Source organism: Salmo salar, chromosome 18 (genome assembly GCF_965601325.2).
Source record: "Salmo salar chromosome 18, fSalSal1, whole genome shotgun sequence".
NCBI classification, from domain to species: Eukaryota; Metazoa; Chordata; class Actinopteri; order Salmoniformes; family Salmonidae; genus Salmo; species Salmo salar.
This window is the reverse complement of record NC_138308.1, coordinates 22,975,100-22,981,434: the sequence shown is the minus strand read 5'-3', so window position 1 is coordinate 22,981,434 and position 6,335 is coordinate 22,975,100.

Genomic DNA, 6,335 nt, shown 5'->3' with positions numbered 1-6,335 from the left:
TATTAGCTTGACAAAGCGATAATTCTCTGTCCCTCGCAGTTTCAGTAGCGTGAGTAGCCTCTGTGTATTTCTTTGTTTACCGCGCGTTCCGGTTAAAACATCGCAAAAAATATCGGCAAAAAGTTTTTAAAGTAAGACGATTACTAGCAAAACCGTTCCCTTGTTTAAGGGGATCCTATGTTATGCTTCAAAGTGTACAAAGAAGGATTAGCTTGCACGAGATGCTAAGCTAACAAAGGAGAACAGCCATTTAGTTTTTCCTGTGTCACGTTGAAATTCCTCCGTCTTGGGCGATGGAAGTCCCACCCTTTGTACTTCTGTTTGACTTCAGCTTTCTGTGATCAGTGACCCCTGGGGGTGAAGAATCACCAATAATAATTTTTTTTAAATAATTATTTAGGTGACACCCAACGTGTACCATGTTTAACAAGTGGTTACTTATGATATCCAGCCAATCTCAACTGATTGGATATCGATGTCTCATTCAATTAAACTAATAAGTAAAATTGCCAGACTTACCTTTTTCAAATGGACATTTTAAATAATATCCAAATCGATCGGTTTCTACAAATGAGACAATTTAAACTTTTCCACATTAACCTTGATACAGCAACGCTCTCAGGTTAATTAAAGTTTAATTCCCAAATAGCCTATACAGGTTTGATTTATCATTAACATTGATTAATCAGTCAAATTAGCTTTTGCAAAGCCAATTCAGTACTACCCAGCACTGAAGGACGTCCCGCCTTCGTGGGAATCCCATGTGGCTTCGGCCTTAGGGCTAAGTGACCCTAGTGGTGATATTTGAACTACTGGTTACACTTATGATAATTCAGACAATCTCAATTGATTGGATATAATCGTCTCATTCAATTTAATACGTTAATAAGTCTAATAATGTGCAAGCTATCAGAGGGAGTGGTCCCCACTCCACCGCTAATTAGTGAACCCTCACCCATAAAAGGATTGATCTCTGACCTCAGCAGCAATACCAACCCTAACTATGCCATTAGCGGGAAAAACTACAGCGTGACTACAGTGTGACTACCCAATCAAGCAACCGGAGGAGTCCGGTACTCAAAAGAGTGAAGACGATAGAAGGTTTCAGACTTTGCCTCCCTCATGTGTCCCTCAGTCTTCTCCTCTTTGCCTTTCGGCCCCAATTTTCCCACAGGATGCTGCCAACCCTCTCCGCCCGCTCGGCGCGGAACGCTTTGACAAACTCGTCAAGAATTTACCCATCTTTGACCCCGTTCCAGGTCAGCCAAATGATTTTGAGACGTTCCAATGTTCTCTAGAAGTTCCACTACGTGATGAACTAAAGTGAGAAAAAATTGAGGAAAGGGTAAAAGATAAGTCACAAGGACTAGATTGGGATTTGCCGGACACCAGGTCCACAGGAATTAACACCCTTAGCAAGGAAGTTAAAAATCAAAATTCTCCCACTCTCACTCGAGACCCTATCCAGGGCCCGCTCGATCATGAAACAAGCCCACAGGCTTTGTCTATAGACTCTGATACAAAGGTTGCGAAGAAAAAAGTAAAAAGCTTCGCTAAAACAAAGCCCACTCAAAATCAGAAAAGTCGATCTGTTTTCACCTTGAACAGAAATGGCACATCACGTAGTTGCGAACGACCACTCCACTTTGCGGGGAATATGTCCACTAAACGCGACTCTAAACGGCCATACCTGGAAACAGTCCTGGAGTACTGCTTAACTTGTCATGCGCTAATTGATTCGGGCGCGACAATATCGCTCATCTCTCAAACATTGTTTGATGATCTCAAAAGGGCTTTGAAGCCAACTAAACGTTGGTTAAAAGTGGAATGATACAATACTACACTTCAAGGTTTCACTCAGACTACCTCGCCTCTCTCATTGAGAATCATGCTGAAACTACACTTCCAGGACATATCGCTTGTTTACCCTGTGTATGGTACCAGCCTCGAATCTGAACCCCTGTTACTCGGAGCAGACTTGATGGATTGGTTACTCACACTGATGGATTGAAAAACCAACCATGTATGGTCACAAGATACAGTGCCTTCTCCACTGACCACACTGGCTTCCCTTAACGCTAGCTGCAATGCAGTCATCCACGAGGGGTATCTGTCAAAAGCACCCCTTGATAAAAATACGTTTCGAAACCTCTTGGTGTTGAATCCGATCCAAGGAGATATTACGATATCTCGACACATTCAATCAGCAAACCTGATTGACCATTCTTTTCATGATTTCGAGCCAGTAGTCTCTGTGAATGAGCAACTTCCCTCCTCCTTGAAGTCGTGCAATACTGTAGTTGCCCTTCGGACACTTCCGCAAGCACTGTGGCCGTCTCAGCAAGTAAAACATTGACGTGCAGAGTGTTCTCTGCTTCCGATGATACATCTTCCGCTTTGTGGGGGACTGTCACCCTGTACAATGACACTAATGGCGTCAGTCCCGCAACTGACCAGATGACTCCCACTGGTGAAACGGTTTGCAATATCACAGACAGATATCCTCGTCTCAGTTCGCAGGGACTGAAGAGGTTGCCACACGTGGACGCTGTGGTGACTGACAGGCCTCGACAGCCACTGAGCATTTTGAAGCACAAATACCATGAGATTTGGTTGAAAGATTATGGCCATTCTCATAACGCAGCCACTGACAACTTGTACATGGGGTCCGACCCGACATTGTCGTCTGTGCCTTGGATACCAACACCAACACGGGGGGGGGGGGGGGGGGGGGCAAACAGTCCCCTAAACGGGATAACCTTAGAACACATCTAAGATATTACTGAGGTGTACCACACTGGTTGTAAAATAAGTCCAGTAGATGATCCACTTCCAAAACAAATGGCAAAAATAATCATGCCTTGTCATGTGTAGTTTCAACTACAATGCAACTAATAAAATGTTCTAATCATGTGTTCCAGTAGGATAACATTTCAGAATAAATTGGTAGGATAACTGGTCCCCTTGAGTACCAGTATCAATGCCAGCATAGTCAGTCCAGCAACAATCAGTAAGAGGATTAGAGATCTCACAAGTCAAATTGCTATTGATAATAGCGACAGAGGAGTTAGTAGTCACTCAGATGGCAACACATGTAAGGGAATCTCCAGAACACTCTTCTGATAGTTAACACACATGCAACTAATAAATAGAACCCTCCATTCAGGAGGTAAGTTGTCAGAAGTCATGAACCATGATCACACCGCGTACAACTGGTGAGGTTAGCTCCTCCGTGGATAACATAGCTATGAAATTAACTCCTTCATACCTATCACCACTACAATGGTGTAAGACATATTGACGTGTAGTAAAATTACTACAGGTCCCCTTTACACGTCTTGAGGTCGACATCAATTCTTACTGACCTCCAGGCATTGACCTGGAAATTATCTGATGACGTCAGACTCATTCTGAACAGGGTGCAGCCTACCCGGATACTTGGTTTCTTTCCCTTGGTATGTGTGCTTGTGTAAGCACAAACACACATGTAACATTTAATGAGGATTTCTGCTCGGATCACTTAAGGGTCAGAACAAAATACCAGCCTTAGTAAAGTTGAAAATGTACTCTAAGCCCTTTTGACTCTACAGCTACAGTACTCACCAGTTTCCCCACAGAGATCCGTAGGTCATCCCTGTAGACTGCCCGAAGCTCGTTCCTTACAGCTGTAGACTTATAATGTAGTTATCAACTTAGGATAGTGCCCTAAGCAACACACCACAAATTAGGAACGCCCTAGATATGGCAATAGACAATGCCATGATAGGGCCATTTTGCCAAGACTTGGACGTATATAGAATACAGTCCAATTAGATGAAGGTGTGATAACTATATTCTGTATACGTTTTGTTTATGCTTTCATTCCTTTTCGTTTCATTTCCTTTGACACTTAGGAAGTGATAGAGCCATAAAAAAGTTCCCCATACAACCATCACTTAGTGCCACAACGCCGCTCATTTGGGAAGAAATGTAATTATGTATTTCATGAGTATGTGTGCGTTGTTAACATCTGCCTAAGTTACTGCCTAGATCAACCAGCCTGGACGACGGGTCCAGAAAGGCAATCCCAATCCGGATATCCACAGCCCATCCTTGTGGCGGCCTGCTCCATTTGCAGAAATCCTACCCGGGTTGACCACCAGAGGGGAACTGCAACGGCAATCACCAACCAGACATCCACTGCCCATCCTTGTGGTGGACCGCTCCGCTCTCAGAGAGCCTACCAAGGTCCACCACCAGAGGGGGACCGCAACAATGATCCACAACCAGGACATCACGTGGTCATTATTTTTATGTTGGTTTGCAACTTGCAGGATAAACACAAGATTGAACCCACCAGAGGGGGACTGTCATAACTCTCCTGTAACGATCTGAAGGATCAGGTTACAGTGGGTCCGCTCTACAGCGTGCTCTCTCTCATAGAGGGGGAGAGCGGGAAGTCGGCTGTTTTATGGCGGTCGTAAAATACGCTGCCTCGATGCTCTGTGGTGTTTGAGATTGGAATGTAAACTGTGGAACACAGAGAGACACTTGGACATCAAAACTTTGAATAATTGAACAATATTTATACTTTTGAGAATGTGGGAGTGGTCCGTGGACACTGAAGGGACAGTCATGTCAAGTGTGTTTCATTTGGTGATCTCATGAAGGACAGGAAATCCACATTACTGTATCTATATTTGTGTACACATCTCAATTGTCAGGTTTACATCTAAATGTTGTGAAACGTATGTGATTACATATGAAACTATTTGTGAAAAGATTAAATGTGATGTTAGCCTTCTAAATGACAGTATGGAATTTCATATAAAGTTTAACTAGTCAGTGGCCACACCCCCGTGAGCCAGACATCAGCCATCAGGCATCATGGAACTGCCCTTTTCTACTCCAGAATAAAAGGACTCGTGACAACATTTACATTTAGTCAAGATAGGGAGTTCCCACGTTGAAATGGCTGGAACTCTAAACCTTTCAACAAAAAAGAAGTACTACTCGATGCCAAAGAGACCCGCAGTAAGCTGGACGTCTCGAATGGTTAAGACCAGAAAATATGGAGCTGACGCTACATGTTGAAATGATTAAGAACTACAATTCTACCAAAGGACCTGACCAGAGAACGTGGAGATCATTCCCACATTGAAATGGCAAAGAAATCTACAAACTAAAGAATAATTATTCAGACAGCAGCTGTTTAAATACTTTAGTCTGGTAAATGCATCCGATTCTAAGAACAATACTGAATGGTACTCTGAAGTATCCATTCTAACTACGACAGACTCTGACTTATGGGGAATGCAACCAGAGACTTTTCTGACGACTCTCTCCAGCAGATGGACCGGCGACCACAGAGAGAGACAACAAGACATATGCTCGTAAATATGTAAATTGTAATTTCTTTTCAAATCAGCGGTTGTTCATATTCAAAGTATTAGCAATTTCTATGAGTGTAGTTATCAGCTATGAGTTTCCTGCTCTTGAGCGGTCCCCACCCCCTTTCCTTTGTCTACCAAGCCGTCATATCGGTTTCGTCCGCTAGGGACTTTTTCTTTGTATCATGTAGCACCCAATGTATAACTAATTGTATATCGCTGATTCGTGCAGATATCCAAGGGTTTGCGACGTTCAAGAATATCATTGATGAGGTAATAATAATACATTAATACAAGAGTGTACTCGATAAGATATGAAAATATCTGAAGCGTTATATTCGGAAATTGAAACTCTATAAACAACATATTCCCGTGGTGCCCCGACTTCCTAGTTAATTAAAGTTACATGATTAGTTTAATCACGTAATTAAATTACACATAGAGAATTGATTTGATAAGATACAGTCTTCACATTTAATGATAGTCAATGACACGACACTCACCAAAGGTGGGCTAGCATCTTAGGGGTATTACCAGTGCTAATGCAAAATAATACAACTAATATGTCAGAATGGTGGGTGTAGCTGGTGTTTGCAGTCAGGCGCAGGAGAGCATAGAATTGGGAGCAACGTCACTTTACTCAGAATAATGAATGGTGCAAGGTAAAACAATACACTTGCCCAAACACAAACACACGAACATCAACTTTACGCACGGGCAAGAAACCGCACCCGTCGAAATAACCAGTCACCATGGGGGAAACAGAGGGTTAAATACATGAACAATAATTAGGGGAATGAAAAACAGGTGTGTAGAAACAAAGACAAAACAAATGGAAAATGAAAAGTGGATCAGCGATGGCTAGTAGACCGGCGACGCCGAGTGCCGCCCGAACAAGGAGAGAACCGACTTCGGCTGAAGTCGTGACATAATATCTGGCTCTGGCTTCTAACCAAGCTCAATATC